Source organism: Rhinopithecus roxellana, chromosome 17 (genome assembly GCF_007565055.1).
Source record: "Rhinopithecus roxellana isolate Shanxi Qingling chromosome 17, ASM756505v1, whole genome shotgun sequence".
NCBI classification, from domain to species: Eukaryota; Metazoa; Chordata; class Mammalia; order Primates; family Cercopithecidae; genus Rhinopithecus; species Rhinopithecus roxellana.
This window is the reverse complement of record NC_044565.1, coordinates 74,743,858-74,757,904: the sequence shown is the minus strand read 5'-3', so window position 1 is coordinate 74,757,904 and position 14,047 is coordinate 74,743,858. Positions and strand designations below refer to the sequence as shown.

Sequence of the window (14,047 nt, the reverse complement as noted above, 5' to 3'; positions counted from 1 at the left end):
GAATCTGATATTGTCTCTGGGTTATCATTCACAACAATTACTTTCAGTAAAGATTACTACAAATAGAGAAGAAAGAGCTGTTTATTTATCTGAAAGTTGACGCCATCCTTGGTCCTTCTCTTGTTTCAAACAGTCAGGTCTGGAAAACATCTTAGAGTACAATTAACCACTGAAAATGTAGCTACTCATTAGAAGCACCTGGGAAGTTTGGTATTCTAAAAGCACATCAGATCTCTGAGAGCAGGATGTGGGTGGCTGTTTTTTGTTTTTTTGTTTTTTTTTTGAGACAGGATCTCACTCTGTCACCAAGGCTGGAGTGCAGTGGCATGATCACAGCAAGCTACAGCTTCGGCTTCCTGAGTTCATGCAATCCTCCCACCTCAGCTACCCGAGTAGCTTGGAAGGCAGACCTGTACCACCATGCCCAGCTAATTTATTTTATTTTATTTTTGTAGAGACAGGATCTCCCTATGTTGCCCAGGCTGGCATCAGTGTTTTTTAAAATACCACTCCCTTCCCCCACCCCAAGTAATTCTCAAGTGTAGCCAACTTTAAGAACTATTAGGCTAAGATAAAGTATTTGTCTTTTATCAAATTCATTCATAACTCCAAACTCTCATTAAAGGTTAGCAAGAAGTCCTTCAGCCTATAACTCCTTACAGTTCATTTCACTCATTTGTATTACCTGCTTGACTCCTACAGGCATTTGAATTTTTAACCTCTAACCTAGACCAACGAACCTCTAATCTAGACCAATCCCCTTACAATTAAGAGGAAAACGAAGCACCAACAGGTTAAATTACCTGCTCAATGTCACACCTCTATTAATAGCAAAAGCTGGTACTAACACTTAGTATCCTAAGCCCCAGAACACCTTTATATTATTTTATAACATTTTCTCCCAATAAACTTGTGCTCATTTAAATAGCCAAATTAAGATATGACTACTTCCTGGACATGGATGATACTACCATAGAAACATTAGAAAGTAGAGTAATGTAAAAAGAGGACTCAGTAAAGAGCCTTGCAGATGGTGAAGGAAGAGGATTAGGTAAAGAATACATGAATAAGAGAGGAGAATCAAAAGAACGGAACCTTAGTGAAATTTGTTCATTACTTCACTTGAGCACCTACTCCCTACATGGCAGTGTGTACTAGGCCCTAAGGACAGAAGAGCAAACAAAACAGACAGGATCCCTGCCCCCATAAAACATACATTCTGATCTTATTATTATTATTATTTTTTTTTTTTTTGAGACGGAGTCTCGCTCTGTCGCCCAGGCTGGAGTGCAGTGGCCAGATCTCAGCTCACTGCAAGCTCCGCCTTCGGGGTTTACACCATTCTCCTGCCTCAGCCTCCCGAGTAGCTGGGACTACAGGCGCCCGCCACCTCGCCTGGCTAGTTTTTTGTATTTTTTAGTAGAGACGGGGTTTCACTGTGTTAGCCAGGATGGTCTCGATCTCCTGACCTCATGATCTGCCAGTCTCGGCCTCCCAAAGTGCTGGGATTACAGGCTTGAGCCACTGCGCCCGGCCTCTAATCTTATTATTCTATAATTAACTTTGCAAATTAAAATATTTTTATCCCCTTGAAATATAGTTTCCAAGATTAATGTATAACCTCATCTCATTGGCCTCCATTAACTTAAATCTACAAAAAGAATGAATTTACTGACATAAATAGGTGCATATGGCCCTATAAAAATATGAATGATGAAAGAGAAGACATTAAAAAAACGAATTCTTTAAAATGTACAACACTACTTGTCAGATTTTATTATAAAATGTGATCTCAAGAATTTTCAGGCAGGGCATGATGGCTCACGCCTGTAATCCCAGCACTTTCGGAGGCTGAGGAGGGTAGATCACCTGAGGTCAGGAGTTCAAGACCAGCCTGGCCAACATGATGAAACCCAGTCTCTAATGAAAATACAAAAAGTTAGCCGGATGTGGTAGCAGGTGCCTCTGATACCAGCTACTCAGGAGGCTGAGGCAGAAGAACCGCTTGAACCTAGGAGGCGGAGGCTGCGGTGAGCCGAGACTGTGCCATTGCACTCCAGCCTGGGCAACAAGAGCAAAACTCTGTCTCAAAAAAAAAAAAAAAAAAAAAAGAATTTTCAAAGGAAAGGACTTTTCTCATTAGGTAAATCTGCAAAACTGATTCCACTACCCACAATGGGTCACATCACTGTCTTCATTTTCTTTGCATCTTATTAAAGGGATTATCATCTGTAATCCCATGACAACAGAATGGAAGAGTACTGAGGAAACGGCTCTGTAAAACAGTGGGAAAAGTCTGCAGAGTAAAAGATCAAGAGGCATCCCAGCCCCACCAAGTGACCTGGGGAAGTTACTCGATCTCCCTGGATGTCTCACTTTCCTCCTCTCTAAAATTGGAGCCGCATTCCCATCTCTCACAGAATTGGGAGCATTAAGTAAATATAAATAAGTAAAGCTTAATGGAGCCTATGAGAGTTCCCACTGAAGAGCACATCTGGCCCCTCCAGGAGCCCCAGTGTTAAGCTCACCCTTAACAGAAAATCTCTCTCCGGAGTGGGCATGGGCAACAGTGCTCACCTTCCAACCACACTGATCATTCTGCCAGCAACAATGGTGTAGTGCACAGACCAGCTCAGCCCATGGGCTTGTAAGAGTTAAAACCCACCTTTAAAAAGGTTGTCCCAAAGACTTGCACAGCAAAGGGATGAAATATCTTCCTCAGATAAACAACAAAGTCACACTGTTTTCTACACTGGTATGAGAACAAGAGGCTTGCCTAAGATTTTTATTTGAAGGTCAACCAAAACATTCTCACTAAACACTGAAAATAATATACAATCTGACAGACATTTGAAAAGCTTTGAAGAAGGAACTAACTGGATAACAGCATCACTAAAGAATGTAATGATGTCTATTTGGCTGGGAGATATAAAGACTTGAGAAAGTCTTTCTGAAAGAAAGCAATTGCACATAGGCTATATTCAATATATTTTATAAAACACTGCGCCCATGAGGTGAGAATTGATCATAATATGGGGCATTGGGTAAATAAGAAGAAAACTAAAAAGGAAATATGTTGATTTATGAAGCTCTATTGACGTATTAGAAAATGGCATTTTAAAAAAATTTCGGCAACCAAATGCAATGGAGAGAACACCAATCTAACCTACCTAAGCAGCAGGCCAACCCCAGCTGGTGAGAGCTCAAGCCATAATCTACACAAACATCTGGATAGAGTTAACTCAGAGTCTTCACCATGCCCCCCAATAGGGAGTTACTGCTCTTAATTCCATTCCATTTAGAACTTGAGAAGTGATCACCCCAATGCCTACAAGGCTGGTTCTGTCTCATTTAGGTCTTGGCCTAAATGCCACTTTGTGAGGGAGCCTTCTCAACCACCTCATCTAATGACTCCACCTCTATTCAGTGATTCGCTATCACTGCATCTAGTTTGGTTCCTCCAGGGCAAAAGTCCCAGCTATTTGATTCCTAGTGCCTTACATACTGTCTGGTACACCGCAAGAAAGGGATAAAAAGAGGGACAAAGAAAGAGACTTTTCCTCTGTCTTCTGTTACAAAGGGACAGGGGCATAAAAAGGTGGTTCTTCTGAAACAGAAATGTAAACTAACAGTGACTGGTACTTATGAAAATCAACCTAATAGATTCTTTTTTTGGGCATTCCCTAGATAGAATTGGGAACATATGCTCCCAAGGACACAATATTGTACATAACAACTAGCTACCATGACATAATACTTCTATTACTATGACCTAGGCAATCTTGGGTCTACATAGGCTTTTGTAAGGCAGCTCAGAAACTTAAAAACTACTTGAAATATTTTTTCTTTAAGACAACACGTACCAAACGCTAAAAAAAAAAAAAAAGAAAGAAAGAAAGAAAAAGAAAATTACTTTATGGCTGGGTGAGATGGCTCAACTATAATCTCAGCACTTCGGGAGGCTGAAGCAGCAGAATCACTTGAGACCAGGAGTTTGAAATCAGTCTGGGTAGCATAGCAAGCCCCTGTCTCCACAAAAAAATGTATCAAATTTGCTGGGTGTGGTAGCATGTCCAGGTAGTTCCAACCATGCAGGAGGCTGAAGTGGGAGGATCACTTGAGTCCAGTCACGGCTACAGTGAGCCATGATCATACTACTGCACTCCAGCCTGGGCTGAACAGAGTGAGACCCTGTATCAGAAATAAAAATTATAATATTCCATTTGCTTCATGGCAAGTAATAATATAATAAGGTACCAACATAATGTGCTACCGTGCTACGTAAAAATCTACAAATTAAGATTAATTATTACTGGCCAGGCACAGTGGCCACTTTTGGGGCTAGGGCAGGCAGATCACTTGAGGTCAGGAGTTCAAGACCAGCCTGGCCAACATGGTGAAACTCCATCTCTATTAAAAATAACAAAAATTAGCTGGGTGTGGTAGTGTGCACCTACAATTCCAGCTACTCAGGAGGCTGAGGCATGAGAATCGTTTGAACCCAGGAGGCAGAGGTTGCAGTGTGCCAACATCATTCCACTGCTCTCCAGCCTGAGTGACGGAGTGAGACTGTCTCCAAAAAAAAAAAAAAAAAAAAAAAAAAAAAAAAAAAAAAAAAAATTAATTCTTTTCTAAACTAGCTTGAATTCCTCTACCGTCCCAGCCATTATCTATGTGCCCTTGAATAAGCAGGTTAAGCTCTGTGGGACTAAAGATGTCTTATTCATAAAGAGAAAAATGTAAACTAAAAGTTGACCAACCACCTCCAAAATTCTGTAGTAATGAAGAGAAATTAAGTAATGAAGGGAAAATAAATTCCTAAGTTCATCTTTGTTGGATTTTGGTTATTTTCTATTTTAACATTAAGCTAAATGCAATTATTACAAACTTCATATTTACTGAAATATCTTATAAGCACATTTCTTTACTATTCAGTAAAAGTGTAAGAAAGAAGTACTTGAGAACAGCTAAATTGCTCAGACGCCAAAAATTGGTAAAGATAAAAGAAGACGTTGAAATTATCAAATTGTGACTCATCAGATTTGGAATGGTGTCTTACATATTAAGAGGTTAAATAAGCACAGAGTTTCAGCCTTGATAATAAGAGGCAATGTGTGACTGAGTACACAGACCTAAATATAAGCTAATATAATTTGTTATTACTATAGAATTCTAGCTACCCACTATTTCTTTTTGTTTGTTTTTGAGACAGGGTCTCACTGTGTTGCCCAGGCTAGAGTGCAGTGGTGCAGTCTCAGCTTACTGCAACCTCCACCTCCCAGGTTCAAGTGATTCTCCTGCCTTAGCCTCCCTACAGGCACTTGCCATCACACCTGACTAATTTTTTAAATTTTCTGTAGAGACAGGGTTTTTGCCCAGGCTGGTCTCAAACTCCTGGGCTCAAGCGATGAGCCCACCTTGGCCTCCCAAAGTGCTAGGATTACAGGTATGAGCCACCAGGCCCATTAGTTACTCACTAATTCTGTAAGTGGAAAACAAAATACATCAGGGAATAACAGGAACTGTAAAACTTTCAGTGACCGCTCTGCATTCTGCAGAAGATACTTTATGCTATCTTTGTATGAAAAAAGTAAATCTAAGTATTAGAAATAATTCTCTCCAAATTAAATATAGTATTCCACATGATTCAGCAATTCCATTTCTGGGTCATGCCTGAAAGAACTGAAGTCAGATATTTGCACACCAATATTCCTGGCAGCATTATACACATACCCAAAAAGCAAAAACAACTCAAATGTTTGTGAAGGAATGGATGATAAAATGTGGTATAGGCTGGGTGCAGTGGCTCACGCCGGAAATCCTAGCACTTTGGGAGGCCGAGGCAGGTGGAAGACTTGAGGTCAATAGTTTGAAACCAGCCTGGGCAACATGATAAAACCCAGTCTCTACTAAAAACACACAAAAAAATTAGCTGGGCGTGATGGTGGGTGCCTGGAATCCCAGCTACTCAGGAGGCTGAGGCAGGAGAATTGCTTGAACCCGGGAGGCAGAGGTTGCAGTAAGCCGAGATCGCACCACTGCACTCCAGTCCGGGCAATAGAGCAAGACTCTGTCTCAAAAAAAAATTTTTTTTTAATTAAAAAAAAAAAAAAAACGTGGTATAGAAACAACAGAGTATCAATCCGCTTTAAAAAAGATAGCATTCTGATACACACAACACAGATGAACCTTGAGGACACCATGCTGAGTGAAATCAGTCACAAAAGAACAATTTTTTTTTTTTGAGGTGGAGTCTCGCTGTTACCCAGGCTGTAGTGCAGTGGTGCAATCTTGACTCACTGCAACCTCTGCCTCCCAGGTTCAAGCAATTCTCCTGCCTCAGCCTCCCAAGTAGCTGGGATTACAGATGCATTCCACCACAGTCGGCTTATTTATTTATTTATTTTTATTTTTATTTTATTTTACTTTTTGAGACAGAGTTTTGCTCTCATTGCCCAGGCTAGAGTGCAATGGTGCCATCTCGGCTCACTGCAACCTCCACCTCCTGGGTTCAAGGGTTCAAGCAATGGTCCTGCCTCAGCCTCCCGAGTAGCTGGGACTACAGGCGTGCACCACCGCGTCCGGCTACTTTTTGTATTTTTAGTAGAGATGGGGTTCCACCATATTGGCCAGGCTGGTCTTGAACTCCTGACCTCGTGATCTGCCCGCCTCGGCCACTCAAAGTGCTGGGATTACAGGCATGAGCCACCGCACCTGGCCTACAAAAGAACAAATATTTTATGATTCCCCTTAAATAAGGTACCTAGAGTAGTCAAACTCATAGGGATAGAAAGTAGAATGGCAGCTGCAAGGGCTAAAGGGAGGAGAGAAAGGGAGTTATTGTTTAATGGGTGCAGAGTTTGGGAAGCTGAAAAAGTTCTGCACATGGATAATACAGATGGTTGCACAACACTGTGAATGTACTTAATGCCACTGAACTGTACCCTTAAAAATGGTTAAGATGGTACATTTTGTGTTATGTATATAAAAAAACATGTATTTTACAAAACCATTACTGTTAAAATCCTTAAAAAGACAGAGCAGGCTGGGTGTAGTGGCTCATATCTGTAATCCCAGCACTTTGGGAGGCCAAGACAGGAGGACTGCTTGAGCCCAGGAGTTTGAGATCAATCAGCCTGAGCAACACAGCAAGACCCTATCTCTAGAAAAAATAAACAACAACAACAAAAAAATTAACCCGGTGTGGCAGTGCACATCCCTGGTACCAGTTACTTGACAGGCTGAGGCAGGAAGATCGCTTGAGCCTGGGAGGCCCAGGTTGCAGCGAGCTGTGTTCATACCAGTGCACTTCAGCTTGGGCAACAGAGCAAGACCCTGTCTCAAAAAAAAAACCAAAGCAACCTTACATTCAAATTTAGCATTGCTAAAAACATAAAACATATATAAAGACAAAAATATAATTACACCCAAAATAATATTTCATTACTTTTTTTAAGCCACTAATAATTTCTTTCTTTCTTTTTTTTTTTTTTTAATAGAGACAGATCTTACAGTGTTACCCAGGTTGGTCTTGAACTCCTGGCCTCAAGTGATCCTCCTGTCTTGGCCTCCCAAAGTGCTGGGATTACAGGCATGAGCCACTAGGCCCAGCTACTAATAATATTTTGTATGAAGCATCCAGTGTGCATATATACAACGCTCCCAAATTTCAGAATTTTTTTCCCAAACGCTGGGTTATTTTAGCACATGAAAAGGCTCTGATATGTTTCTATATAATTATAGTAAACATTTTATTTTTACTTATTTCTCCCAAAGGACACATATTTACAAAGATATAAAATACATGTTGTTAATTCTTACAATTCATATTTTTATTCCAATAATTCATACTCATATTTCAGAAATGCTATGAAAATTTCTGAAGAGTTCGCTCTAAAACTGGTCCTAAATAACAGAGGTTACCAAAAGGCTGACAACTAGAGAGTGAGCCTCTGAGAAAAATGCAGTAACTACTCAACTGCAAAAGCCACTACAACGGGTGGTTCTAACTAGAATTTTATTTGTTCTGGATACAAGTTTCCTGTTTTTGCTGTTTTGTTATTTATTTTATTTATTTATTTTTATTTAATAAACACATAACACATTCTATGTGCTGGTCAGGCACTGGTCTAAGTGCTTTACAACAGTAATGGTATCTTTTCATAAAAAGAAGTGCTAACTATGGTCCAGCATATTACTTTCTGTTTTGTTAGAGCTTTACTGTCCTGTTTCACTGTCCGAAGGTCTCAAAGATGTTCTCCTACATTCCTCCTCTAAGAGCTTTATAGTTTTGCTTTTCACTTTTATATATTTGATCTATCTGGAATTACATTTTATATACAGTATGATGTTAAGATGCCCATTTTTCCTATAGATATATAAATTATCTAGCAATTATTGAAAAGTCTATCCTTTCTCACTGTATTACAACTCCACCTTTGCCATAAATCACATGAACTGTATATGTATGGATCTGTTTCTAGACCACTGGCTGATTTATATTTCCTTGTGTCAAAATGTCTTAATTCTGTGTTTTTAAAGAGCATAAAAACAACCTTGAGAGCCTGTTAAAACACAGAGTTCTTGGCTCCAACCTCAAAGGTTCTGATTGAATAGGGTTTAGGGTGGAGTCGGAGAAATTCCATTTCTAACAAGCTCCCAGGTGACGCTGATGCTGCTGGTCCAGGAACCCTTATTTGATGAGCGCTGTCTTAAAATAGGTCTTGCTATCTGACAGTAGAAGTCTTCCCCTACAGCTCTGTTCTTCAAGACTGCCTGAGCTATATCCTTAGCCCTCTGTATTTCCATATGAATTTCAAAGTCAGCTTTAGTTCCATGAAAAAACAACAGAAACAACAAAAATAACAAATTCAAACTGCTGGGACTTTCTTAAGGATTGTATTAATTATGTAGGTTAATTTGGAAAGACTTGAAATTTTAAAACATGAAGTCCTCCATAAACAAGACATATCCCTCCGTTTATTTACATCTTCATTAATTTATCTTAACGATGTTTTATAGATTTTTTTTTTTTTTTTTTTTTTTTTAGACAGTGTCTCACTCTTGTTACCCAGGCTGGAGTACAGTGGTGCCATCTCAGCCCACTGCAAACTCCGCCTCCTGGATTCAGGCGATTCTCCTGCCTCAGCCTCCCAAGTAGCTGGGATTACAGGCGTTCACCACGACACCTGGCTAATTTTTTTTTTTTTTTTTTTTTTTTTTTTTTTTGTATTTTTAGCAGAGGCGGGATTTTACCATGTTGGCCAGGCTGGTCTTGAATTCCTGACCTCAAGTGATCTGCCTACCTCGGCCTCCCAAAGTGCTGGGATTACAGGTGTAAGCCACCGTGCCCAGACAGATTTTTAGTATAGAGATCTTATAAATCTTTTGATAGGCTCATTCCTGGGAATTTGATGTTTTTTGACACTATTACAAATGCTTCTTTTCTCTTTTTAATTTTTAAAAACTGTGATAAAATACATATAACATAAAATATACCATTTTAACAATTTTTAAACACACAGTACAATAATGTTAAGTACATTCACAGTTTTACAACCAGTCTCCAGAACTCCTTTCATCTTGTAGCTGAAACTCTATACCCATTAAACAACTCCCAGTCCACCTTCCCCCAACCCCTAGCAACCCATACTGCTTTTTGGTTCTATGAATTTTGACTACTCTAGGCACTTCATGTGGAATTATATAGTTGTAAATGCTATCTTATTTTTAACCATGGATTCTATTAACTGTGGTAATTTGATGAAGTATCAGCTCACTGAAAGTATTTGGTTAAAAATCAAAATGGGTTTGAAAAAGAACCCTAAGAAATTTGGTGGATTCATAAATCCCCGCTTTCATGGCTGGGTGCGCTTGTTCACACCTGTAATCCCAGCACTTTGGGAGCCCGAGACGGGCAGAACACTTCAGCCCAGGAGTTCAAGACCAGCCTGAGCAACATGGGGAGACCTGTCTCTACAAAACAAACAAACAACAAAAAAAACCTAAAAAATTAAAAAATAAAACCCCCACTTTCAGAATTCTTCACTGCTGAAGAACCTCATGCCATTTGCAACCATGCACTTATCCATGAGATGGAATTTCCACCACTTTTACACATCAAAACAAAGGCCAGAAATCACTTACAAATGAGTGATAACATTTGTGTGCCTGTCTTAGGAAAAGTTCTCTCATTTCTTACCTCTCATTGACCAAAATCTATAAAAGGTGACCCACTGAACCAGTAACCTTTTACAAGTATATAATTTTTCATATACTTTTAATATTTTTATGATTGTTGTGAATAGTGAAATAAACTTTAGTAATATTTATTTTATTCATAGTTATAATGTTTTATAAATTGAAGAATCAATTCACTTCAGCAATTGTTGATAAGGTATGTAAGAGATATTTTGAGAACAAAAGAGGGCATTCATTAAAGATTAAGAGATGCAGGCTGGGCGTGGTGGCTCACGCCTATAATCCCCGCACTTTGAGAGGCTGAGGTGGGTTGATCACCTGAGGTCAGGAGATCAAGACCAGCCTGGGCAACATGGTGAAACTCTTGTCTCTACTAAAAATACAAAAATAAGCTGGGTGCGGTGGCGTGTGCCTGTAATCCCAGCTACTTGGGAGACTGAGGCAGGAGAATCACTTGAACCTGGGAGGCGGAGGTTGCAGTGAGCCGAGACTGCACCACTGCACTCCAGCCTGGGCAACAGAGCAAGACTGTCTCAGAAAAAAAAGAAAAGTAAATATTCATATGATGACGAACTATATATGTACATAAGAGGGACTTATTATTTTATTCAGCAAGCAATTTCCCACTGTATGGGCCCTCATGCCCCAGAAAAGTAGCAAAGAAAATTCTGTACCACCATCAAAGAGGATTTAGAGTGTTGTTTCTATTAAAAACAAATTTCCTTTTCATTCTTATCACTGCACATTGCAAATAATCTTCTTCCAAAGGTCACTAGGATCTCTTCAGATGACACACAACAAGGCTACTCCTTTAAACAATGAAGGCGCTTTCAGATAGCTGCTTTTTCCATACATAAATCAAAACCAGCTCGGAGCTCTCCTTGTGCATGATTGTTTGGCTACACTAAAGTCAAATCGAAGGATACCCACCCAGGTCATACTGACCTCCCAAAGCAAGGAACAAAGAAATACTATAAAAAGCAGAACTACCCCTGCTTTTTCATTATCTACTTAAAAGAGCATTCATTTCTGAAATCAGTACCAAATGACAATAAGTTTAAAATTCCAAGTTTAATCTATAAATAATTCTCAGTAGAAGTGGAAGAGCAGCCCAAATCCCCTATCCTTGCGAGGTAGGTCATTTAAAAACTTTCTCAAATCTATTTTTCCCTAAATCTCACTATTACCCTCAATGAAAGGACCCAAATACAACTTACATTCTCCCATCTCCTTGCCTTTGCTTACACTATATCACTCCATCTAAACCCTAGCTGTTGTTCAACTTCCAACTCAAGTCCTCCCTTAGTGAACAAAGCCTTCTTTGACTGCTCAGTCCTAAATATTGTCTTCCTTTCTTAGCAACTAGTGGATATCTTTATCTGTGCTATCGATTTGTAGTTTAAACTGCCTAGTATTGCTAAGTACAGTTTCATAAATTTATCTGACCTGGACTAAATTAAAAATTCCATGAAGGCAAGTCCCATGCTTTATGCCTTTGTTTTTTCTACAGTATCTAGTAGCATGCTTGAGAAATTTTGGGATTCTAGATCTTCTGCCTTTAAGCTTTTAAAACTCTCTCTGCTATGCAAATTTTCATATGGACAGCAAAGACACCAGAGATCAGGTCCCTTGGCTTCCTCAAAAAAGAAAAACCTCTGCATTCGGGAGACTTTAAGCAAAATGTTCTATAACAAAACCATGTTTTTTTTCCTCATCATTGTTAAAGCAAGCAATGTTACTCGAGGACCTGTTGTACACTGTCTCGATTCAAGTCAGTTTCCAAAAACCTACTCATGATGACCTTAAGCAAGGGCTTACTGTATATATCCTTCATCCAATTCCCCAAATGTTAATGTTTTGCCACATGACCAATGGTTTACTTTCCATACCAGATACAGATTCTACTTAAAACAGTATTTACAGACTTAAAATAAATTCTACTAATTACCTATTTTTATATCAAGTAACACAAGTTGCTACAAATCATATATTAATACTTCACTTTATTTCTATTACCTATGATATTCTATATGCAAATCTCATGTGCTAAGAAATCTTAAGATTTTACATTCATCCTAGCTATCTTTCTATTTGTTATTTCTGTCGACCCTCAATCACAAAGGGGAAAAAATTTCAATTCAACAAATATTTTTTCAATATCAATAATCTGTGTTAAATGCAAACGGTCAAAATTACCCCCAACTTGAGCTCTAAACAGTATATTCCTCCCATTAAATTTGGGGTTTCTTTTACATCCAGGTTTCCAAAAATATATGGGGAAACCTAGCTTGATTTTGCCTCGAAAAAGCAGTAAACTTCATAATGAATTTGAACACTAAGAAATTTCCTATTGGGAATTTGTTCTCCTATATTTTTGCACTTAATAATTAGGTAAATTGAATAGTTTGTGTTGTACTTCTGAAACTGGTGGCATAGAATAATCAATATTGAAACCCAAATCTACATTGATAATCTTAAATAGTATAGCTCTAAATAAATCTGTTCATGTGCATTCTTCCCTTTAGTGAAGTATATGACAGATGAATAAAATCCATATTCAGTATTGTGACCTGTTTCGACAAATGCATACACCTATATTACCACTATTAAATCAAATTGTAGAAATTGCTCATCATCCTAAAATGTTCCCTTGCAACATTTTGTAATCAATCTGTGATATACTTTCTGTCATTACAATGTAGTTTTGCTGTTCTAGAATTTTCATTAAATGGAATCATACAGCCTGGCTTCTTTAACTCACAATAATGTGTCTGAGATTCATCCATGCTGTTGCATTTATCAGTATTTCATACTTTTTATTGTTGAGTATTATTTCATCAGAGGGCTACACGGCACTTTATCATTCATTTGTTGATGGACATTTGGGTTGTTTCCAGTTTTAAGCTACTATGGATAAAACAGCCAAGAGTATTTGTGTACAACTCTTTGTGAGGACATATACTTTCATTTCTCATGGCTAAATACCCGGAGAAGCAATTGATGATTAATTTTATAAGAAAATGCCAACGTATGTTCCAAAGCAGTTGTAACATTTTACATTACCACCAGCATTGTATGAGAGTTCTAACTACCCCACATGGTGTTATGTAAGTCTTTTCAGTAATGTATAGTGGTATCTTGTTGTGGTTTTAATTTGCATTTCTCTGATGACTAATGTTATTACATATCTTTCAAGCTCCTTTTGGCCATGCATATATCTTTGTTCAAGTGCCTGTTCAAATATTTTTATCCATATTTAATTGGTTTGTTTCTACTATTATTATTGAGTTGAAAGGGGTCTTTATCCTAAGTAAAAGTCTTCTGTGAGATACATGCAGTGTAAATATTTTCTCCTACTCTACAGCTGGTGTTTTCATTTTCTTAATGTTGTCTTCAAAAAGCAGAAGGTCTTAATGTTAATAAAGTCCAATTTATCAATCTTTTTCTTTTATGGTTCATGCACTTAGTGTCCTAGCTAAAATTTCTTCACTACCCAATGTTATAACAATTTTACTTGAAGAAAACATAGGAGGAAAATTTTGTAACATTGAGATCAATGATTTAACTTCATGACTGACCTTCACCTATAAATTTCTTCTGTGTTTTCTTCTGTGGTCCACGGATAAAATATGCAGTTTAATTGTTTGGTTTACAAACATCTGGGGTTTTTCTAGATATGCAATAGTTATTTATGTCACTTAATTCAATTATGGAAAAAACTATGTACTATATATAATCAATTTCTTAATTTATTCATTCATTCTTTCATTTACGGAGATTTATGTCGCAGTATATGGTCTTGCTGCACTTACCATATACATTTGAAAAGACCATGTATTTTCAAGTG

The 14,047-nt window shown here is 38.2% G+C and overlaps 1 protein-coding gene across 1 annotated transcript in view; it reads right to left on the bottom strand.

Moving 5' to 3' along the window:
• TTC27 (tetratricopeptide repeat domain 27) overlaps positions 1–14,047 on the bottom strand; it is a 188,279-nt gene that overhangs the window by 110,987 nt on the left and 63,245 nt on the right. The window lies entirely within an intron of this gene.